The sequence below is a fragment of the Lathyrus oleraceus genome, chromosome 4 (assembly GCF_024323335.1).
Source record: "Lathyrus oleraceus cultivar Zhongwan6 chromosome 4, CAAS_Psat_ZW6_1.0, whole genome shotgun sequence".
NCBI lineage: Eukaryota > Viridiplantae > Streptophyta > Magnoliopsida > Fabales > Fabaceae > Lathyrus > Lathyrus oleraceus.
Window position 1 is genome coordinate 142527425 of NC_066582.1, and position 25495 is coordinate 142552919.

Below are 25495 nucleotides of genomic sequence, written 5' to 3' on the forward strand. Positions count from 1 at the left end.
TTGATCTTGACAATGACTTGATTCATCCCTTGACCTTTGTTTGTTTGCCTTGTGTATGATCCCATATTTGTGATTGTTGCATTCATGCATTCATGTGCATCATAACATTCATCACGCGAAAAAAATTCAAGGAACTGAGGTCTTATTTGCAAATATTTTCAGACCATGGATTATGGACGAAGGAACACTAAGAAGTACAGTTTCAGATGTCCCCACTTGAAAGAGTTAAGTAAGCTAGCATCTTTTGTATTAGATCCCTTGGGCTTCAAGCAACGTCATGGGAAGCTTCTATCTATGTTATCTACTGATGTGGTTGAAGGACTCTTGAGTGTGTTGGTTCAGTTTTATGACCCTCTCTACCGTTGCTTCATTTTTCCTGATTATCATTTTATGCCTACGTTGGAGGAGTATGCCCATCTCTTGGGAATACCTGTTTCTAACAAAGTGCCCTTTAGTGGATTGGAAGAGATTCCCATATCTCATCTTATTGCTGAAGCTCTTCACTTGAAGAAGTATGAGATTGAGGCTCATTGGGTGAAGAAAGGAGGACTATTTGGGTTGACTTCTGAGTTCCTCATCAAGGAAGCTACTACCTTTGCTCAAGCTGGTAGTGTGGATGCTTTTGAAGCTATCTTTGTGTTGCTCATCTATGGGTTGGATTTGTTCCCTAACATTGATGGCTTTGTTGATGTTAATGCCATTAGAATTTTCTTGATTGGGAATCCTGTGCCTACTTTGTTAGGTGATATGTATTTATCTTTACATTTAAGAAATTCTAAGGGTGGTGGAACTATCGTCTATTGTGTTCCTCTTCTGTACAAGTGGTTTATTTCGCACTTGCCTCAGCGCCTGCTTTTGTGGAGAACAAACAATGTCTACGGTAGTCTCAGAGACTGATGTCTCTCACTAATGATGATATAGTTTGGTATGATTCTTCATTGAGTAGCTTGGAGATTATTGATTGTTGTGGTGAATTCTCTAACGTGCCTCTCATTGGTACACAAGGAGGAATTAACTACAACCCTGTTTTGGCTCGTCGTCAACTTGGGTTCCCCTTGAGAGACAAACCTAATAACACTTTGTTAGAAGGTATTTTCTATCAAGAGGGTAAAGATCCCCAACATTTGAAGCAGAAGATTGTGCATGCTTGGCATAATGTGCATTGGAAAGGAAGATTCGAGCTTGGTCCGTGCAATTGTGTAGCTTTGGAAGCTTACACTCTTTTGGTGAAGAAGATAGCTTTGGAGTTGAAGATGCGTTATGCTTGTGAGAGACCTATGTCTATGGTTGTGGTTGAGCCATTAACTCTCCCTAACCAAGATGTAGAGGAGTTGGAAGACGCGCTCGCCAAGATGAAGCAAGAGAAGGACATGTGGAAAGAGTGTTTCCATGCTTTGAGTAGAAACCATGAGGAGTTGCAGCTTGAGTCTAAGGAAAAAGATGCACTTATTGAGCTTCTTGAAGACCGAGTAACAAAGAGACAGAGAGAGCCAGAGGTTTCATCTTCCTCTAGTATGCCTCAGCCTTCCATTGCTTGGAAGAAGATTGTTGATCAACTTGTCCTTGAGAAGACTCAAATGAAGGCTTCTTTTGAGTCCGAGATCCGATGCATTCGAAGAAAGTAAGCACCTGCAGCTAGGCCTTTTGATGTTGTTATTAGGGATCCTTAGGATGACTAATCTCCTTTACTCTTGTATTTTGTATTTTGGTTTCTGAAATAGTACTCAGTGTAATTCTTCCAATTATATCAATAAAAGAGATTCTTTATGGTCAATCAAATTGTTACAATTGTTATTATTATATATCTGTAAATAATATAGTAAGTACCTTGAAAATAAAAACAATCAAGCATTTCACTTCATGCATCATTTGCATAGCAGGTTTCTCTTTCGCCAGATGTCTTATTGGTATTTCTTCAATGCTTCAACCAAGCTGACTCATCGATACAATACCCACACCAATCACTCAAAGAATCATGGAACATCTAGAGCAAGAGAACCGAGATTTAAAGGACAAGATCGCTCGTCTGACTGCCATGATGGAGTCAGTGTTAGCTGCTCAAAGTCAATCTTCTCCAATGCCTGCAACTCCTCCTCCTCAGAGGACTGTTATTTCAGAGGTTGCTACCTCTACCATTCCTGCGACTGTTGCTCACTTTGCGCCTTCCATGCCTGCCGGATTCCTATTGAGAATGCAGCCCAACTTTATGCCTGAGGGTTTTGCACCCACATTTGCTTCCATGTCGGCATCTAGCCCGTTCATGTCTGTGCCACCGCCAGTTGTGCATACGCTACCCCATGTTGAAGATACCATCTATCATTCCGAGTCGTCTGAGGGCCCTGATGTGTATGAGAAGATGGACAAAATGAAAGATCAATTACTTGATCTGTGAAAGGAATTAAAACTTTGAGGGGTAAGGATTTGTTTGGTAAGAGTGTTGTGGAGATTTGTTTGGTTCCAAATGTTAAAATCCAAGTGAAGTTCAAAGTTCCTGACTTTGAAAAGTACAAGGGGAATACCTGTCCGCTCAGTCATCTTGCCATGTATGATAGAAAGATGTCGACGCAAACTGATAATGATCAGTTATTGATTTGGGTGAGGCTTTCGTGAAGCAGTACAAGTATAATGTGGATATGGCGCCTAATAGAGACCAGTTGAGGTCGTTGTCTCAGAAGGACAAGGAGACATTCAAGGAGTGTGCTCAAAGATGGAGAGAGCTTGCCGCTCAGATTACCCCTCCTTTGGAAGAAAAGGAGATGACCAAGATCTTCCTCAAGACCCTGAGCTCATTTTACTATGAGCGGATGATTGCCAGTGCCCCTAGTGATTTTACCGAGATGCTAAACATGGGGATGAGGCTAGAAAAAGGTGTCTGAGAGGGATGGTTATCTAAGGAGGAAGTATCATCAAGCAAGAGGTATGGTAATAGTTTCACTAAGAAGAAAGAAGGTGAGACTAATGTAGTATCTGTTGAGAGGCAGAGGAGGCCTCATGTAAGAAGAAGTCAACCACCCCGTCAACACCATCATCAAGTATCATCTATAATTCTGGTATTTTCAAATAGTCAATAACCACCAATTTAACAACAACAACGTCAACAACCGCAGCAACGAACAAACACCTACAACAACAAAAACAATACCAACAATCATCATAAAAAACAACAATCAAGTTTTGAGAGGAAGAAAGTCTCTTTTGACCCGATTCCTATGACTTATGCAGAATTATATCCATATTTGGTTCTTAAGAACCTTTTACAACCGAGAAATCCACCTCAAATCCCTGAACCACTTCCATGGTGGTACAAACCGGAACTTCGTTGTGCCTTTCACCAAGGAGCTCCCGGTCATGATATTGAGAATTGTTACCCCCTGAAATATGAAGTCCAAAAGCTGGTTAAAAGTGGAATAGTGTCCTTTGAGGACCGTGCGCCTAATGTCAAAGCTGACCCACTGCCTGCCCATGGAAATTCATCTGTTAATATGGTGGACGGTTGTCCCGGGGAATTTAAGGTATTTGATGTACGCTTCATAAGAAGGTCCTTGGTGAGGATGCACAAGGATATCTAGTTGGTGAGTGATTGCGAGCATGACCATGATGGTTGTGCAATTTGCAGTGTTAACCCCCGAGGTTGTTTGGTTGTGAAGAGAGACATCCAGAGGTTGATGGATGAAGGTATGATTCAAATTCTCCAATCCCGTCACGTAGATAACGATGTGAATGTTATTGTTCCCGTTTTCAAAACTCCTGAAAGGGTAGTGATCCAATACGATAGCAGCAGCAGTAACAATGTCAGCAACAGATCGATATCACCGTTGGTTATGGTTAGTGGGCCCCATCCCGTATGCATCCGATAAGGTTGTCCCGTATCAGTACAATGTTACTATGATAGAGAATGGTCAAGAGGTTCCTTTGCCTACGACCAGTTCTATTGTGAGTATAGCTGATGTTACTAAGGTGACCCGCAATGGTCATGTCTTTGGGCCGGTGTTCCCGAAGGATGTGGAAGATATATTTGTTAGCAAGCAAGTTGATATGCCTGTGGTAGATTCTGTTAGCGCTCCAAAGTGTCAGTCTGGTGAATCCAGCGGTTTGAAGCCTAGTGATGACGATGAGGTACTCAAATTGATCAAGAAGAGAGAGTTTAATGTGGTGGAGCAGTTGCTCCAGACTCCCTCCAAGATTTCAGTGTTGTCTCTGCTAATGAACTCAGAAGCGCACAGAGAAGCACTGCAGAAAGTCCTAGAGAAAGCTTATGTGGAACATGATGTTACAGTGGATCAATTTAATCATATTGTAGCTAACAACACTTCCTGCAAGAACCTTGGCTTTTGTGATGAAGAAATCCCCGAGGAGGGTAGAAATCATAACTTGGCTCTACACATTTCAATGAATTGCAAGGAGGACGCTCTGTCAAATGTGTTGGTTGACACCGGTTCTTCATTGAATGTACTTCCAAAGTCAACTATTTACAGGCTATCATGTCAAGGAGCTCCAATGAGATATAGTGGCGTAATCGTCAAAGCATTTGATGGTTCTCGCAAAATTGTGATCGGTGAAGTGGACCTTCCAATGAAGATATGTCCGAGTGATTTCCAAATTACTTTTCAAGTAATGGATATCCACCCAACCTATAGCTGCTTCTTGAGAAGGCCATGGATTTATGAGGCATGACCTGTTACTTCGACGTTGTATCAGAAGCTAAAGTTTGTCAAGAATGGGAAGCTAGTTATTGTTGGTGGGGCGAAGGCTTTATTGGTAAGCCGTCTGTCATCTTTCTCTTATGTAGAAGTTGAGGATGAGGTTGGAACTCCGTTCCAAGCTTTGTCTATTACTGAGGAAAAGAGAGTTGGGGCACCCATGTCCTCATTTAAAGATACACAAAGGATTATTGAAGATGGTAATCATGACTAGTGAGGACAAATGGTAAAGGTCTCCGACAACAAGAGCAAAGCCGATTTGGGTTTCCAACAAGGTTCATCAGTGGTTAAAGATGCGCAACCCAATTTCTGTAACGGAGGGTTCATTCATGTTAATGAACAACACTTAGTTGCTGTGATAGAGGGTGATGAAGATGAAGACTGCACCAATTTTGTGACGCATGGAAAAGCTTGCAACAATTGGACTGCTGTTGATGTTCCTATTATTATGCATCGATCTAACTAATTGCTTTTATTTGTTTTTGAAAATCCTTCTCCTATGCCTAAGGGAGAAGTGAACATTGTTTGGGCATTTTCAAATTTTGATCATCAATAAAATATAATTCTATTCATCCACATCTATGATGTTTTGTTTTTACTTTTTGCTTGATTCTGAAAAATGGTAATCACAAAAAAACATGAATAAATAACTTGTCCATCTGCATAATATTTGGTCACAAATCACTTCTCTAAAATCAGAATATCAAATCATTATGCAGGTTGGTTTCTAAACCCATTGAATACAATGATCCTACTCCTTCTCTAAATTTTGAATTCCATGTGTTTAAGGCTGAAGAGGAAAGTGATGAAGAGGTGTCTGATGAATTGTCTTGTCTTCTTGAGCACGAGGAAAAAGCCATTCAGCCATTTGAAGAGAAGATTGAGTTAGTCAACTTGAGTTCCGAGAATGATGTGAAGGAAGTCAAGATTGGATCTCGATTGTGTCCTGATGTTAAGAAGGGGTTTATTGATCTTCTCCGAGAGTATTTAGATGTATTTTCTTGGTCCTATCAAGAAATGCCTAGTTTGGATTCTGGGATTGTGGAGCAGAGGTTGTCGTTGAAGCCAGAATGCCCGCCAGTCAAGTAGAAGTTGAGGAGAACTCATCCTGATATGGAAGTAAAGATGAAAGAAGAAGTTCAAAAGCAGATTGATGTTGGTTTCCTTGTGACTATTGAATATCCGCAATGGGTGGCCAATATTATGCCTGTTCTGAAGAAGGATCGAAAGATTTGCATGTGTGTTGATTATAGAGATTTGAACAAAGCCAGTCCGAAAGATGATTTCCCTCTGCCACACATTGATATGTTGGTAGACAATACAGCTAAGTTCAAAGTCTTTTTGTTTATGGACGGATTTTCCGGATATAATCAGATCAAGATGGCACCCAAAGATATGGAGAAGACCATATTCATTACACCCTAGGGAACATTCTATTATAGAGTGGTGCCTTTCGGTTTAAAGAATGCTGGTGCAACTTACCAAAGAGCAATGACTACTCTTTTTCATGATATGATGCACAAAGAGATTGAAGTCTATGTTGATGACATGATTGCTAAATCCATCAATGAAGAAGAACATGTTGAGCATTTGTTGAAGTTATTCCATCGTTTGAGGAAGTATAAACTCCGCTTGAATCCCAATAAGTGTACTTTTGGTGTTCGTTCTGGTAAGTTGTTGGCCTTTATTGTCAGCGAGAAGGGTATTGAAGTTGATCCTGCCAAGGTCAAAGCAATACAAGAGATGCATGCGCCCAAAACTGAGAAGCAAGTCAGAGGTTTTCTCGGCCGCTTGAATTATACCTCAAGATTCATTTTGCATATGACTGCCACATGTGCGCCTATATTCAAGCTTCTTTGGAAAGATCAGTCTTGTGATTGGACCGAGGATTTCCAGAAAGCTTTTGACAGTACCAAAGAATATCTGCTTGAGCCTCCAATTTTGTCTCCGCCTGTTGAAGGAAGACCGTTGATCATTTATTTGACTGCGCTTGAGGAGAGTATGGGTTTGTTCTAGGTCAGCAAGATGAGACTGGAAAGAAAGAATGTGCTTTTTACTACCTCAATAAAAAATTCACCGATTGTGAGACTCGGTATTCTATGCTTGAGGAGACTTATTGTGCATTGGCTTGGGTTGATAAGCGTCGGCGTCAATATATGTTGAATCATACAACTTGGTTAATATCCAAAATGGATCCAATCAAGTATATTTTTGAGAAGCCTGCTTTAACTGGGAGGATTGCCCGTTGGCAGATGTTGTTATTAGAGTATGATATTGAATACCGATCTTAGAAAGCTATCAAAGGTAGTGTCTTGGCTGACCATTTGGCTCACCAACCGATTGAAGATTATCAGTCAGTACATTATGATTTTCCTGATGAAGAGATCTTGTACTTGAAAATGAAAGATTGTGACGAACCATTGCTTGAAGAAGGGGCAGAACTTGGTTCCCGTTGGGGCATGGTATTTGATGGAGCTGTTAATCGATATGGTAATGGCATTGGGGAAGTAATCATTACTCCTCAAGGCACGCATTTTCCGTTTACATCTAGACTGACTTTCAAATGTACAAATAATATGGCAGAGTATGAAGCTTGCATTATGGGGTTTGAAGAGGCCATTGATCTTAGAATCAAGAATTTGGACGTCTATGGAGATTCAACTTTGGTTGTGAATCAGATCAAAGGTGAATGGGAGAGGAATCAACCCGGTTTGATACCATATAGAGATTATGCGAGGAGGATTTCAACTTTCTTTGAAAAGGTTGAGTTTCATCATATCCCTCGAGATAAAAACCGGATGGTATATGCTCTTGCAACGTTGGCTTCAATGATTGTAGTGAAGTATTGGAATGAGGTTCCCAATTTGACCGTGATGCGTCTTGATAGGCCAGCTCATGTGTTTGTTGTTGAAGAAGTCAAAGACGAAAATTTGTGGTATTTTGATATCAAATGTTTCCTCCAAAGTCAGATTTACCCGTCTGGGGCATCTTTGAAAGATAAGAAGACTTTGAGAAGATTAGCCGACAACTTCTACCTTAATGGTGATGTATTGTATAAGAGAAACTTCGATATGGTTCTGCTCAGATGCGTGGATAGACACGAAGCAAACATATTAATGATTGAAGTCCATGAAGGTTCCTTTGGTACTCATTCCAATGGACATGCAATGGCAAAGAAGATGTTGCAAGAAGGTTACTATTGGCTGACAATGGAATCTGACTGTTGCAAGTTTGTGAAGAAATGCCACAAGTGTCAAATTTATGCGGATAAGATTCATGTTCCTCTGACACTGTTGAACGTCATTTCTTATCCATGGATCTTATCCATGTGGCGAAATGATATGATTGGAATGATTGAGCCCAAAGCTTCGAATGGACATCGTTTCATTTTGGTGGCAATCGACTACTTCATAAAGTGGGTTGAAGCGGCATCGTATGCGAACGTAACCAAGCAAGTTATTGTAAGGTTTATCAAGAATCAGATTATATGTCGTTATGGTGTGCCAAGTAAGACCATTACTGGTAATGGTTCGAACTTGAACAATAATATGGTGGAAGCTCTTTGCAAAGACTTCAAGATTGCACATCATAATTCTTCTTCCTACATACCTAATATGAATGGGGTTGTTGAAGCTGCAAATAAGAACATCAAAAAGATCATTCAGAAAATGGTTGTAACGTACAAGGATTGGTATGAGATGATCCTATTTGCTTTGCACGGGTATCATACATCTATCCGCACTTGAACATGGGCAACCTCTTTCTCTCTCGCTAAGTTGAAAACCCGAAAGGGCGACATAGGAAAAAATGAGCGTCTCGGTGGATTAAAAACCCGAAAGGGAGATCCAGGCAAAAGTTAGAGACATAAAATAGAAAAATTTATCCTAATAATATGAGTACCCCACCTTGGGGAAATTTATGGAAAAGTTAGGGATTATGGCAAGTAACTGCATCCTGTTGATCTTCAGTTTTGAAGACTTTCTTGAGCACATTGTCGGATTCTGATCGCCAGTAGCAGTCAAGAGCACAATGGATATCAAGAGGCGGTAGAAGGATTAGTGATCATTGTATTCAATGTAGCCATTTTCCATGTAAATTACCATTTTTCAACTTTTGTAAAGATCTATGGAGTCTTGTCATTTATAGACTACCATTCTATCAAATAAAGTTGAGCTTTTATCCAATTGTTTCTACTCTTGTTTAATTCATCCAAATAGATTTAAATTTTATTATGATCATTCTTTTGAAATTAAATTTTAATCAAAATCATATTTTCTTAAACATATAAAAGCATTAATTTTAAGCAATCAATTTCATTAAAAGGAATATCAACAGCGGTTTGAAAAGCGGTAACCTAAATGTGGAGCATTATTGGTTCCCCCAGAGAAGTTGGCATGTTTCCTATCTTTCATCCCCAACAGTGTTAGCACCCGGTGTTTGTTGATTTCCCCGGCCGATTAGTTCTCCGTTATTCCCAGCTGAGTTTGTGTTTGTTCCCCAACTGAGTGTAGGCATTTCATGACAACAGTTTTCATGGTTTCGGCAGAACTTTGTTTCCTCACTAGGCGCCATCGAATTCGTTCCTAGTCAGAGTTTCCACATGGTTTCTGAGCAGCTATTTGTGTTTATCCCCTGCAGGGTTGTCTCCCATTTGATATTGTATCGACCTAAAATTCCCCGCCGAGTTGGCAGCAGTTTCCTCAGCAAATCTCCTCCTTCCTTCCCCAACTAGGGTTGAGCCTTTGAGATGTTTGGTCTTTTCTCCAGCAATTGTTTCCCTCTTTTGTGGATTGGCCGAGAATTGTATCGATGATTCAAATCAGCGACATTTTTTGTATCCTTTGTGATTGTTTTATCAGCATAATCATAATATATAGATATATATATATATATATATATATATATATATATACATATATATATATATATATATATATATATATATACACACACACACATATACATATACACTCATACAACTTTATTATCGCATCATTGCACCTGGTGATTCATTCTTGTGAAATTTGATCCACTATATGGTGGTACTTTATCCCCATACAGATTTGGTGTGTATGTCCTCTTTCAATTGTAGAGTGTCAGCCCCTTTAAGCAGAAAGACGTTAACCTTTCTCCTTTCCCCATTGAGTTACTTCCTTGTGGATGATTATTATTTTAGCTTCCTCCCCAGTTGATTATCTGGATGGAACCACTCCATTGAGTTATATCCTCATTGGGTTGAGTCTTGATTGACCGTTTCTTTCTAGATCTTACCTAGATAGATGTTTTTGATCCCTTGAGAATTTATTATGCAGTAATTGGTAGTATTCTTCTTAGTCTGCAGTTTGTTACTTCTTGCCTAATACCCGGCAAAAGTAACCTATTTTCTACCCATCATATTCGTTTTCATGTTGCCTATGAAGAATATCCTTGATATGTTCATCCTAACCGATGACGGATATTTTTCTTCCCCTGCTTTGAGTATATCCTTGATATGTTCATCCTAACCGATGACGGATATTCTCTTCTTGGTATTCTACCCAGTAAAAAGGTAGTTGTAATTCCTATTGTTATTCCCCAAAGAGTTAATCCTTGATATGTTCATCCTAACCGATGACGGGTTTCCTTCTCTTTGCGGCCTTCTGCCCAGTAACCGGTAGTTATAAATCCTGCTTTTCTCCCCTTCGTAGAGTTTATCCTTGATATGTTCACTTTAATTGGTGATGGATATTCTCTTTGTGGTTTTCTATCCAGTAACTGATAGATGTAATCCCTATTATTCCCCCGGAGTCTATCCTTGATATGTTCATCCTAACCGGTGACGGATATTCTCTTTGTGGTCTTCTATCCAGCATTCGATAGATGTAATTCCTACTTTTTTGCCCGGATGGTTTATCCTTGATATGTTCATCTTAATCGGTGACGGATATCCTCCTTAACATCCCCAGGTGAGTTTATCCTTGATATGTTCATCTTAACCGATGACGGATTTTCTTTCCTTTGAGTCTATCCTTGATATGTTCACTTTAACCAGTGACGGATATTCTCTCCTTTTGGTCTTCTTCCCAGTAACCGGTAGTTGTAAATCCTATTTTCGGCTTTTCCCCAGCAAGTCTATTCTTACCCAGTAACCGGTAATGAATGCGTCTCCTAGCAGCCCTCAGCGAGTCATCCTTGATATGTTTACCCTAACCGGTAACAGATGCCCTCCCTGTCAGATTTTGTTATCCCCGTACCCAGTAGCCAGTAGTGGATAATATATTTCTGCTCCTCCAGTGTTGAAGATCTTTTCTTCCCCAATCGAGTTTGAGTGCGTATTTCCTTAGTGGAATCGTTGTTCCTTCTTGGTTCGAGTATTTCAGTTTTGCTTTGATCTACCTATGTCCCCTTGCAGATGATCTTTGTACCTCCCCGGCTGAGTCTTTCCGTTGTTTCTCATGGAAACCCCTCGTGTCCCCCAGCAGTTTTTAAGTCGTAGCCTGGCTTACGCATAACCTTTTATCCCCCCAGATTCTTTGTCTCCCCAATGATCTTTCCTTACGGAATGCATTACGCTCCTAAGAACTTTCAGTCTCTTTGAATTCTTTTCCTTTGTGACAACATTTTCCTACAGAGATTTATTTTAACATTCATAGCATATGCATCATGAGGTCTCTTAGGGACCAAAATTTCTTTTTATATGTTGTTATTTAAGCCCATTCTACTGAGTCGATACGAAGATTTTAACCTTCATCTCCTCAGTCAGAACGTCCTTAATAGGGGCAACTGCACACACCACACCTTATTTGTTTGACACTTTTACAGGTACTTCTATCGGAGCTGTACACATTACACTTGATGATGTGCTTCACGAGGTGCGCGCTCGGAATGTAAGTGATGCTAAGCGTGATAGCCTATTCTCTTCCATACATAACTAGCAAGTGGATATGATATAACATATGCATCATATCTAGACACAATAAACAACCATGATGGAGAAGATGAGTCAGATGCAAGCATCAAGAACCGATATGATGGGTAATATGCACCTGATACAAGCTACACAGGCTTCCCTAATGGGGTGTGTGCGTCACCTTAAGGAATTACAGACCACCATGGCAGATCACATGCAATAGATACAGACATCACAGACCTCTATGGTAGAGCAGATATAGCAATTTCAGGAGCATTTACAAGATGCTCAGGGGCAGAACCAGAGCATGATATCAGGCTTTACAGATAAGCTACAAAGGTTGATGGGGTGGCTAGAAGAAAGGGATTCCATAAAGTCCTAAAACCAACATTACCAGGATGAGTTGATTGACGATATGCTACATTATATGTGCGGTATGGGTATGCCTCCTCCACCTCCTAACTACATACATCCTAGAGGGAGAGGCCGAGGTCACAGCCTACATTGAGCTCTATCATCCAAGTTCTTTTTCCTTTTCCAAATTTTATTACAACATTGAGGATAATGTTTGGTTCAAGTGTGGGGGATGAACTTTATTGTTTTCCTTTTATTGTTTTCTAGTTAATTCATGTTAATTAGGATTTTTTACCGCTTTCTAGTTTAATTGTTATTTGAATTGTTAGTTGAGTCAATACATGTGTTGTCGAGTCTTTATACGTGGTTTCTTGTTGTTTATTGAATCTCCCAGTTCCCTGAGCCATACCCAATGTAAGACCCCAATTTTGACCCTAAGATCCCTCATGCAATCTCATCATGATTCAAATTTTGAGTGCGCATTTCCTTTGTGAAATCGCTGTTCCTACATGATTCAAGTACGTCAGTTTTATCCTAATCTATTTGTTTCCCCTGCAGAGGTTCTTTTATTTCCCCCGGCTGAGTCTTTCCATGTTTATGGAATTCCTCTAGTCCCCCGACAGTTGTAAGTCGTAGCCTGGCCTACACATACCCTTTCTACCCCCTAAGAGTCTTTGTCTCCCCAGTGAGTTTTCCTTACGGAATGCATCATGCTCCTGCGGATATTTGGTCTCTCTGATTTCTTTTCCTTTGTGGCAATATTTCCCCACAAAGAATTTGCTTTTAAATTCATATCATATGCATCATGAGGTCTCTTAGGGACCAAAATTTGTTTCAATATGTTGTTATTTAAGCCCATTCTACTGAGTCATAACGAAGATTTTAACCTTCACCTCTTCAGTTAGAATGTCCTTAAATAGGGCAGCTGTAAGACCCCGTTTTTGACCCTAAGATCCCTCATGCAATCTCATCATATGCATTAGCATTGGGATCACACCTTGGCATCCTCTTTACCCTTTTTTTCAGTGGGTTTGTTTTGGGAGAGATCACCAAACACTATGTGATTGTATCATACTTGTATATTATCATTTTTACTAACCAAAATACCAAAAATATGTCTTTGCATTTGTCTAACTCTTTTGTAGGAAGGGCATGATCCCCATTTGATCTATCAAGTTCATATCTAGGTTTTAAGACCCTCATGGATACAAAGAGCACAACCAAGGATTGATCCACAAAGTCTCTAAGCATCATATATGAGTCCCCATGATCTCTACATGTTATTTTGATCAAGTTTTCTTCAAGAGTTTGGAGTTGGTTTTCCTTGGAAACCCTAGTTTGTCTGGGTATCTTGAGTAACTTCTTCAACAAGATTCCTCACCAATTAATCAAATTTCTGAAGGGACACTTAAAATTTCATCATCATATGCATATATGATCTACCATGATCCTAAAAAGTCGAGATGATTGCAAGTTAGCAAGTTGGTTGATGGTGGTTGGCCAGATGAATTCATCTGATCAAAACTGGGTCTTCCTAGACCCTATCTCTTACAATTTTCACCATATGAAAATGATTCCAAGATCAAAGTTACTCTAAATGACATTACAAACAACATTCATGTTGAAGTCTAGACCTAAGTTGGCTTGTAAAGTCATTTTATATGTTGAAACATTATAGGTCATTTTGTCTAAATCCTAATTTGAAAGTCAACTTCCCAAGGCCATAACTTGCTCAATTTTTATGAGATGAAAGATTTACAAGTTGCACAATCAAATTCAAGATGTCTACTTCAACTTTGATGTTTGGAGTTAAATATAATTCAACTTTTATGAGCATGTGATATGAGGATACATTATAGGTCATTTTTTACCTATAGCATTGAACAAGTGATTTTCCTCAACTTCAAAAATGCATAACTCTATCATTATAAATCCAAATTAAATGAAATTGGTGACCATTTTGAAGGTCTTTGAAGGATATACAACTTTGATCAAGACACGTTTCTCATTTGGAGCTCACATAAAAAGTTTCGTAAGGTGGAACATTGAGGTATATGGCTTGACACTTAGAAAAAATTTCAACATGTTGAAATTTCCAAACTTCCACCTCAAAATTCACCTTGGTCGAAGTTCCAAAGGGAAACGTCTTCAACATAAGAGTTGTTCCCCTTGATCTTAGCTTTCCAAAGAGTCCTATTTCTTTCATTTTGGACAAGGTTTACTAGGGATGCGCATGGTCTTAACAGGTTTGCATCAAGTGGAAAGTTCAAATGTTCGAAACATCACATAGCATTGCCTTGCCATCCAAGCTTCATTTCAACTTCATTTCAGATGCATTTGGACCAAAATGGATTGCTTCATGAGTCTATACGCTCCCGTGCAAGCATGTGCATGACATTGCCAAATTTGGAAGCAAATTCAAGTTTGCAAATAACATTCCCAATTGCTATAAATACAAGCCCTCTGAGCTTATTTGAAGGATGCCTTGTGCGCCAGCTTTGCCTCCTCTTTTCAAACACTTATAATTCAAAGGAAAACCTGAGAATTTTCAATCTGAAAATTGAGTTTGAATCTCACTGTTTAGAGATCCAAAAACTCCAGGATCCAAAGCTTTGTTCCATTTCCAAACCACTTCTGCAAGTTTCCTGAGTGTGATCAAGCAAGGATTGAAGCAAGCAAGATCAAGTTCTACACAACATTAAAGGTACTTTCCAGAATTTTTCTTCTCTTCGATTCTCACTCAATTCTCATCAATTCTCTTGGATCTTTGGTTGTCTGAAGTCCTACCAATGTAGGTGTCGCACCTCGAAAAAAATGGGGATACGACTTTAAAACGAAGCGCAATCGCACGCTCGCAAGGATGGACTGAACAGAGTCGCCACCGAACTTTATTTATTCCTAAAAGGAAAGGGGAAATATCGATAAAACCTCTAAAAGAAAGGATAAGATATGGTCATCGCAACCAATATCAGGGTTCGGGAGTCGATTACGCAAGGGGAAGGTATTAGCACCCCTCACGTCCGTTGTACTCAACGGGAACCATTAGGTTAGTTGTGTGCGTTAGTGTTAGTTGAAATGTTAGGCTTTTCAAGTTATTAGGCGGGAAAGAAAGAATAAAAGAGAGGAAAATGTTTTTGGATTTTTTTAACGAAGGACTAATGACAAGATTTAAAAATCCTGCTCCTACGTATCTCGCAAGAGAAATCAAGGCTTACGTAATTCTGGGTAGAAAAATGTTTGTTTGTTGGTCGATTTTAGCGAGAGCTATACTGTATTAATCGATGAAAACATTGTTTTACCCAAAATAGATGAGGAGTGGACGCATACCACACATTGAACGGATTTATAAATCTACATTCGGAAAAGAGTCATTTATCTCTACTCAACAATCGTGGCCGAAATATTGTTTTGCATCACCTTAAGACAATATATCTTTCATTCATGAAAAAAGGTTTTTGATTAGTCGCACGGCGGCGAGAAAAGAGTTTAATTGGTTGGATGTATTTTTGAGTAATGGCGAGAACTTGGATGAGCAAGATATACATCTCGAATCCTAGCCTCAGGAGTGCACGGTATACGCCATGTTCCATTTCCATCTTTATTGAAAAAGTATTTAAGGTAGGAATTAAGTATTTTAAAGTTTGAAAGACGAGTACTTGTGACTTGCAAGCTCTTACGGCTTGAGTCTAACGCTCGGGACTACGTCTGGACATTCCACCCAGGCAATCTGTTTCTTTCCAATATTGTTAAGAAAATGATTCAAATATTTACGAATGTTTTAGAGGGAAGACGGATATTTATGGCTTGCAAGCTCTTACAGCTTGAGCCTAATATTCGGGATTACGACTGGATATTCCATCCAGGTAATCTTTTTCTTCCAACTTTAATAAGAACATGGCTTAAATATTTATAAATATTTTGGAGAGAAGACGGATATTTATGGCTTGCAAGCTCTTACAGCTTGAGCCTAATATTCGGGATTATGACTGGATATTCCCTCCAGGATAATCTTTTTCTTCCACACTTTATTTAGAAAAACGATTTGAATATTATGTTTGATTTGAAATGATCTTGAAATGATTCACATTTATTTTTGGAATGTATTTTGAAATCGAATGAAATTTGAGTATGATTATTTACACGTGTAAAAGTATGGATATGGGTACTAACCTAACTAAATTAGTTAACACACAAAAATCGACTAAATCGAATAAATAAAAATAAAATAAAATAACAAGATACTATATAGAAAAGAAATTAAATAAAGTGGTAAGCATAACAAATATAAACACAAATATTGCTATCCCCAAGTATCAAACCCCTCACACTAAAGAGAGTGAAATTGCTCTCTTTCCATTCGGCCATTCATGATTAATTGATATCTTAATGCTAATTCGGATAAGTAAACCAAGATAGATTAAAAATTAGAATTAAAAATAAAAACTAAGATAAAAAATAGTTTGTTGGACTACCAAGAAAAAAACAGGAAATTAAACCCAGCCGCCTGGCTGTTGGGTTCTAGAGCTAATGGATTGGGAATAACAAAAAGCAATTCATTACTATACACCATTAAATAAAAGAAGCAGGAATACTAAACGTATTAATTAATTTTTTATGGTTTAAAGCATTTGTTTCTTTTAAATAAAAAGAATAAAATAAGAAGATGTGAGGTACAGTAAGGAAGAACCTCTCATCGCCCTCACTCGCGTTCTCTTCCCAATCACCCATCTCCAACCTACGCTCTTTCAAAATCATTCGTCATCTCTCTTTCTCTCTCAACCTTCGCTCTCAACCTCACGTCTCTCTCCGTCCCTCAATCGCTCACAACACTACCCAAGGAGAGCGTGAATCCATGGTTTCAAAGAGAGAATCAAGTGAAAATCTTACCTTCGGCGACGACGATGACTCAGGTGATGCTTAAATCTTCTCCCTTCGCCTCTTCAAATACTGGTTTTGTTTTGATTTTGGGATTAGGGTTTTTGTGGTGTTTTGTCCGCCTCTCAATTTTTTCGTCCTCCCTCTGTTCGTGATTCTCCTCCCTCTTTATATCTTGCAGATTAGGGTTTCAATTTGGTCTTTGGTGATCCAAGAAGTATCTCTGCGAACTCCTTTCAGGGCTCAGAATTCGGATTGTCCTGTTTGATGCTTGTTCTTGGAACGATAATCTGAACATGCGCTTTTTCTTTGAATTTTGTCTCCATTCCATTTCGGGTATTTTCTGAATTTTCTACAGCCTTGCTAATTTTTTTATCTTTTACTGCAGTGAATATTTAGTAAAAGCATGGGCAACTTCTCTGCATCAAGCTCAAGCCTTCTGCACCAAAGCTATGATTCTAGTGCATTGAATTTGGTAAGTTCTTCGTCTCCCACGTCATTCTGCTTTTTACACACACGAGTTTGGATTGCTTAGTATGGGATTTTGATTCAATGAAGATTTGAACGCGAGTCTGTTTCATCAATTTGTGTTTCAGGTTTGTGGAACCTTGTTGTCGATTATGGAGTTCGAACATAGCTTTGATGCGCAAGTGAAGCCGTTGTTGTTGGAATGAAGACGCAATTCTCGATGTCTTGTTATTTGTTGTATGCTCATGTATGGTATGTTGTTGATTTCTGAATGCCATGGAAGTTTGAGTTGACATTACTTCTTAAATTAATCAAGTGTAGTATCCTGCTATATTCACACTAATTGACTCACTTGTTCACAACTTATGTACTTACAGCCTTCCTATGTTCTTATTCTGAGGCAGTGTCCTTCTGCAGTGCCTTAGATTGAAAACTGGAGCTCCATCGACGGACTCGGATGTCACATGTTTTTCTGGTACTTTGAAACCATCTTCAATTTTACCTTGGGATCATTATTGTAAGCAAGCATCTCACGACTATGTCTGTAAATTCTGCAACCATTCCGTCAACCTGCCAGCCATAGTAATTAAGAGCAATACTTTGACCTAGTACACTGCCAATATTTTGAATTCCATCAACATCCAGGTATTGTAACATTATGTAATCTAGTCCTCCTAGCATCCATGTGCTTAAAGCTGATTTTTCTCTAACTTCATACTCATCCTTTCTCATTTCAGGAAGCAAACCAGATGCATATTTCCATTTGTTCCATTCAAGAAAGAAGAACTAGGATCCTTGGAATCGCCAAGATTGCCAACTTGAGAACTACGTAATTGGTCATTCGTGATGATGGTGTGTTAATGTGTGCTGCTGAAAACTGAATGGAATTGCAAGATGTATGTTTGATGCTGCCTATTATTGGCTTGCTGTCTGCTGCAGCTGTGTTGTTCTTGTACAGAATAGTTCAATTGGTATGCAAACTGCTCAATTCCATTTCTGGTTTTGGTTTTGATGCAACATGGCCTGATGTTCAAGTTGCTGAAATGTTTGGATGCATAAACCATGTTTGCATAAATCATGTTTACATACATGATTGTCATGATGATGTTGGCTCACAAAATGCATTTTGGTTATGTTACATGGCTAATGATTTGTATGCTTGACAGTTTTCAGGCACATTCCATGACAGGATCATGGCTACTGCAGGATCAAGATGGCAGGATGTTTGTCATAGTGAATCCAAGACCAAACCCATGTGTGCTCTCTTGTCCAAATGGCCAATGTAAGTGTAGTATTTGACCATGGGACTATGATTCTTGGTTGTGTTAGATAAAGGACCTATTTAGCAAGGTGAGAATGGTTGGCAAGGCAAAAAGTTCAAGTAATGGCATGGTGAGCATGAAGTTGCAAATAAGCCAAGTTACTTGAAAATGAAGAAACAAAGCAAAAGCATATCAAACGTGACTTCTGGATGATGAATCAAGGCCAAGTGGGTTAGATTAGGTCTTAGGTGGCCAAAAATGGAGGAGTTGACTTTGGTCAAAGTTGACCAAAAAGTCAGCTGTTGACCAAAGTTAACACTTGGTCAAAGTTATCAAAAAAATTGTATTCTCCCATGTAATGATTAATGTAGTGGGTTGTAATGATTTAAATGGATTGAAAATGGTTAATGTAAAATGTAGAATGAATTGGAAGTGAAATTGTAACTTGGTTTGAAATTATTCATGGAATTTGGTTTGAATGAAATGAATTTGTGGTTGTAGAAATGGATATGGATTTTTTGAAATAATCTAAAACTCATCTAAATGTCAATTTAAAATCCAAAAACCAATAAAACCAATTAAAATCAAATTAGTCTATAATTTGTTAAAATTACTTTGATATCAATTCTAACATTTATTTGAAAATAAAAAATCAATTAGAGTTTGAATCATTAGTAAAAAAAACAATTAAGATTAATTTGAAGTTTGGAATTAGATTTGCTCTGAAATTAAATTGAAATTGGAAATTAAAAAGAGTCAAATAACTAAAATCCATTTTGTAATCAAAAAAAGCACCATGATCGAAAAGCTTAGATGATAACCAATGTTTATCAAAAAAATACGGATTTGGGAATGGACGGTTGCCTTTGGTCATGAATGTATGCAAATGTACTTTAGGCCAAATGTCAAATGAAAAATGAAAAAAAATGGAAAAATTCAGGACCAAAATCGGGGTATGACAGTAGGCAAGAAGATTGAGTTGCTTTAAGGTCAAATCGAAGCAACTCAGTTGACACACCTTAAAATTCAACTCCTCATATCTTTCTATATATGTGGAGTTAGTTAAAATCGAGGTCAGATTCGTGCTCTACGCTATTTTTTCTTTCAGATCATGTCCTCATTTTTCATTTATGTGATGGTGATGACTGAACTAGTCCGGCGAGGTTCGCCTGAGAAGGTGACCGAAGGTTTAGCGCCGCTGATGTGTTGGAAGGGTTCTGAGCCATCTGATTAATTCAAATTGTTTTAATCTCACGCGTTGGTTTTGATTACCATCCTTGTGGCGCATTGACTTAAGTCCATGGTGGAAAGCGCGCTGATGACGACTTAATCTGCCACCTCAATTAATGAGGGAGATCAAGTGGTCCACATTTTTTTGTATTTCCTAATTTTCATTTTATTCTTTTTATTTTCATTAATTCATATTAATTTTAATATTGATCCAAAAAATATGAGAGTTTCACCCAAAAAAAATTAAATAAAATCCTCTTTCATATTTTGAATTAAAATTATTTTTTAGATCATTATTAATATTTTTCATGATTTAATTGATTTTGTGAATATTTTTAATTATTTAAAAATACTTTTAGCCATTTTGATTGTTTTTATGAGTTTGACTTGTGTTGTTGGGCCTTGGTCAAGGTTGATTTGACTTTGCTAGGTTAAGATCGTTGGATTTAGGGGATTGATGGAATGTACATTCCATCTCCCAAAATGAATGAATGATCTTAATTTGGTAAAAGTCCTCATTTGTCCAATTTAAGTTTTGATTTATTCCCCTCCCTCTTCATCTTATTCCCCTTCTTTATGCATTCATGTCATGGTCCTATGATATCTCAATGTCCTAAGGCTAGTTGATTGAAAATCAACATAAGTATGGATGAGATTAGGCCATCTCTTTTGCATATTCTTTTTGTGTGTGGCATGTTTCATGAGCGTAGTCCATTATACTATGTCTCTAACATGCATTAGCACCAAAATTATATTGCCCGGTCTCAAATAGTTGTGACTTCTACGTAAGTCCAATTACGATTGCTTAACATAGCACTAAATTTTTGACACAAAAGGCATAGCATTCGAGTTAGTAAGATTGTAAGTCTCCCCTCTTTTATGGTATTGTGTTGAAACTTGGCCTTTTTTCTTTCCTTTGGAAGATATCTTGGTTCAAGGATTCATGATTGTGATAAGTGGGTTGAGTGTTCTTCAAAGAATAACTTAAAAGAAAAAGCAAAAGCAATACTAACCTCTAACTTATTAACAACTAACATTTACTTTCAAGTTATTTACTTCAATGCACTTTATTTTTAAGCCCTATTCATTTGCCATTATTCATACCATTCTAATTGTTTATGTTAATGTCATTTTCACTTTGTCCATTTGGACCATATTTTATGAAATATTTTGCTTGTGTATATAGTGTTATTTGTGTGGTCTTTGGCCATTAATGTACATAATAAGAACAAAAACCCTAAAAAACATCTTTTGTGGACTGTTGGTTTGATCTGAGACAATTGGACTTAGAATTTTGGCAACACTCCCTATGCAAAGGACTTGGCCAATGCCAACTTTCATGTAACCAAGTGCTTGTAATCTGATACATCATTAAAGATCCATTTGAGTTCATCTGCAACATGATCATTATGAAGCTGTTATTTTGAACCTGTGACTTATGGCATTATGGAATTCATATGCTACATGGGCAAATTTGAAGAAAGATCATGGATGGTTAAGCTTGGATGTGGCTATCTTTATTTTATGCCTTGCTCTCCAAGTCAATATTGTGTGCCTTGTTTGTTGCTTGATTCTAATGTCCAAGGAAATTTGGGTTTCTATATGACATTCTTGTCTATTGGATTGCAGCTCATTGGTCATATCTTTTCAACTCTTAACTTTTAATTGTGTGCTTAGGATTAGCCTCTTCATCTCCTCCCCATCTCTTTAATTTCAAAATTTCTCCCTCCTTTTAAAAATTTATTTGTTTGAACTTGTTTTTTTTTCTAAACTTAGACCCTTTGCAAATTAGAAACTTTGGCCTTATGCCATTGCATTTTCAAACTTCTTTTCTTAAATCAAACTTGTAAATAAAATTAACCATACTTGACTTAAAATTTTCAAAAGCCAAAAATAACTAACTCATTCAAACCATTTTCTAGGCCTTTGTGCCTTTCAAACCTAATTTTTGTTAAAAGCAATGCATCCACTTTGAAATTGATATCATGAACTACGAGGTTTTGATCCCTCATTTTTATGTTGGTATGTAGGCACAAGTCCGAAGGTCTTGTCAAACACAAAAATATAATTAATGATTTCTTTTCTCATCCCCCCATTCTATTTGCTTGCAAACATCATTTGTACAAAATACATATGCACACAAAAAAGGCTCCCTAGGAGTACCTAGGAAACTTTGGGTGCTAACACATTCCCTCTGTGTAACCAACCCCGTTACCTGTAATCTCTGGCATTTTATTAGTTTTGATTTGAAAACTTCTTATTTTTGGGTTTTGTTCGTACTTTTCCCTCTTCCCTTGGAAATAATAAAAGCGCGGTGGCGACTCTTGTTATTTGATGTCTTGCTTATCCATAGCTTGATGATCATGAATTTCCCGCTACATAAATTAAGTGGCGACTCTAATCAGGAGTAGTCTCCAGTGGGTTTAGCTTACTTTTTTTTGTGTATATAATTGTATATATTTGATGTATGTATATTTTTTTTTTGTGATATGATCTGCTTGTTGTGCTTGGTGATCTCTGAGTGGTGAGATAAGTTCTAACCCGAACTTGAGTGCAATTAAGATAGGAGGATGGTATAGTCATATTCGACTTGTGTGGAGTAGTCCTTAACAAGTTGGCTTGAGATCCATCTGCTCAGTGGAGGCCCTTTTGGATTTGGAATTGTCACACAAGTATTTGTGGTTAGGCATTACTATCTCTAATTTGGGGTCCGAGAAGCTGAGGACCGTAGAACCTTTAACCCCACTTGGCCTATTTAGGACGTAGTGCGGAGGTTTTTCAAGTGTAGACTTGATAATAGTTGTCACGCGATACTACACTCAGACGAGTTTCTCTTGAGAATATTATGGGTCGATGAGTCACTCATCTTAACCTGTAATATTTGATAGATGGAATTGAGACTCTGGGAACTTTTTGTAGAACATGATCTACAGGTTGTTATCCTTAGTTCACTCCCTTAGGATGGTTCTTACCCAGACTCCATGCTCGTGGCTTACAATAAACCCTTGATTCTTGGTTGATCCAATCAAGTCTTGTCAATATCAATGGAACTTGGGTGTATATAAGGTGTAAACCATAATCCACCAAAACGGATGATTAATTTTGACAATGACTTGATTCATCCCTTGACCTTTGTTTGTTTTCCATGTGTGTGATCCCTTATTTGTGATTGTTGCATTCATGCATTCATGCATTCATGCGCATCATGACATTCATCACACGAAAATTTCAAGGAACTGAGATGTTATTTGCAAATATTTTCAGACCATAGATTATGGACGAAGGAACACTAAGAACTACAGTTTCAGATGTCCCGACATGAAAGAGTTAAGGAAGCTAGCATATTTTGTATTAGATCCCTTGAACTTCAAGCAACGTCATGGGAAGCTTTTATCTGTCTTGTCTGCTGATGTGGTTGAAGGACTTCTGAGTGTATTGGTGCAGTTCTACGACCCTCTCTACTGTTGCTTCACTTTTTCGAATTATCAGTGTGTGCCTATGTTAGAGCAGTATGCCCATCTCTTGGGAAGACTTGTTTCTAGCAAGGTACCTTTTAGTGGATTGGAAGAGATTCCCAGATATTATCTTATTACTGAAGCTCTTTACTTGAAGAAGTATGAGATAGAGGCTCATTGGATGAAGAAAGGAGGATTATTTGGGTTGCCATCTGATTTCCTCATCAAGGAAGCTACTGCCTTTGCTCAAGCCGGTAGTGTGGATGCTTTTGAAGCTATCTTTGTGTTACTCATTTATGGATTAGCTTTGTTCCCTAACATTGACGGTTTTGTCGATGTTAACGCCATTAGAATCTTCTTGATTGGGAATCCTGTGCCTACTTTGTTGGGTGATATGTACTTCTCTTTGCATCTAAGGAATTCTAAGGGTGGTGGAACTATTTTCTGTTGTATTCCTCTTCTGTACAAGTGGTTTATTTCGCACTTGCCTTAGACAACTGCTTTTATGGAGAACAAACAATGTCTACGGTGATCTCAGAGATTTATGTCTCTCACTAATGATGATATAGTTTTGTATGATCCTTCTTTGATAAATTTGGAAATTATTGATTGTTGTGGTGAATTCTCTAATGTACCTCTCATTGGTACACAAGGAGGAATTAACTACAACCCTACTTTGGCTCGTCGTCAACATGGATTCCCCTTGAGAGACAAATCTAGTAACACTTTGTTAGAAGGTCTTTTCTATCAAAAGGGTAAAGATTCCCAACTTTTGAAGTAGAAGATTATGCATTCTTGGCATAATGTGCATAGGAAAGGAAGAATCGAGCTTGGTCCGCGCAATTCTGTAGCTTTGGAGGCTTACACTCTTTGAGTAAAGAAGAGAGCTTTGGAGTTGAAGATGCATTATCCTTGTGAGAGACCTATGTCTATGGTTGTGGTTGAGCCATTAACTCTCACTAACCAAGATGTAGAGGAGTTGGAAGACGCACTCGCCAAGATGAAGCGAGAGAAGGATATGTGGGACAAGCGTTTCCATGCTTTGAGCAAAAAGCATGAGGAGTGGTAGTTGGAGTATAAGGACAAGGATGCACTTATTGAGTTACTTGAAGACCGAGTGACAAAGAGACAGAGAGAGCCGGGGGTTTCATCTTCCTAGCATGCCTCAGCCTTCCGTTGCTTGGAAGAGGATTGTTGATCAGTTTGTCTTCGAGAAGACTCAGATGAAGGCTTCTTTTGAGACCGAGATTCGACGCATTCGAAGGAAGTATGCACCTGCAGCCAGATCTTCTGACGTTGTTGTTAGGGATCCTTATGATGATTAGTCTCATTTTCTCTTGTATTTTTTTATTTGGTTTCTGAAATTGTACTCAGTATAATCCTTCCAATTATATAAATAAAAAGAGATTTTTTATGGTCATATCAAATTGTTGCACTTGTTGTTATATATATATATATATATATATATATATATATATATATATATATATATATATATATATATATATATATATATATATATATATATATATATATATATATATATATATATATATATATATATATATATATATATATATATATATATATATATATATATATATATATATATTTGCAAATAATATAGTAAGTTCCTTGAAAATAAAAATAAACAAGCATTGCATTTCATGCATCATTTGCATAAGCAGGTTTCTCTTTCCCCAGATGTCTCATTGGTATTTCTTTTGTGCTTTAGCTAAGCTGACTCATCGATATAATACTCGCGCCAATCACTCCAAAATTATGGAACATCTTGAGCAAGAAAATAGAAACCTGAAAGAGAAGATCGCCTGCCTGACTGCCATGATGGATTCAGTTCTAGCCGCACAGAGTCAGTCTTCTCCAACACCCGTAACTCTTCCTCCTCAGAGGACTATTATTTCAGAAGTGGCTACCTCTATCATGTCTGCTGCTACCGCTCATTTCGCGCCTGCTATGCCTGCCGGATTCCTATGGGGAATGCCGCCAAACTTCATGCCTGAGGGCTTTGCGCCCACATTTGCTTCCATGTCGGCATCTAGCCCGGTCATGTCTGTGCCACCGCCTGTAGTGCATACCTTACCTCGTGTGGAAGACACCATTTATCATTCCAAGCCATCTGATGGCCCAGATGTTTATGAGAAAATGGATGAGATGAAAGATCAATTTCTTGATATGCGCAAGGAGTTGAAGACTTTGAGAGGTGAGGACCTTTTTGGGAAGAGTGATGCTGAATTATGTCTG

General features: G+C 38.1%; 1 long non-coding RNA gene across 2 annotated transcripts; it reads left to right on the top strand.

Annotated features, from left to right (window-relative positions):
* The first annotated feature begins 16628 nt into the window (after nucleotides 1-16628).
* LOC127135290 (uncharacterized) lies at nucleotides 16629-18917 on the top strand. Of its 2 annotated transcripts, none has more exons than XR_007808500.1 (6): nucleotides 16629-16853; nucleotides 17000-17293; nucleotides 17415-17538; nucleotides 17664-17931; nucleotides 18024-18257; nucleotides 18453-18917. It is a non-coding gene; the product is annotated as an uncharacterized LOC127135290 (long non-coding RNA). The 2 variants fall into 2 exon arrangements; XR_007808501.1 differs by having other exon boundaries at nucleotides 17691-17931.
* The last annotated feature ends 6578 nt before the right edge of the window (nucleotides 18918-25495 follow it).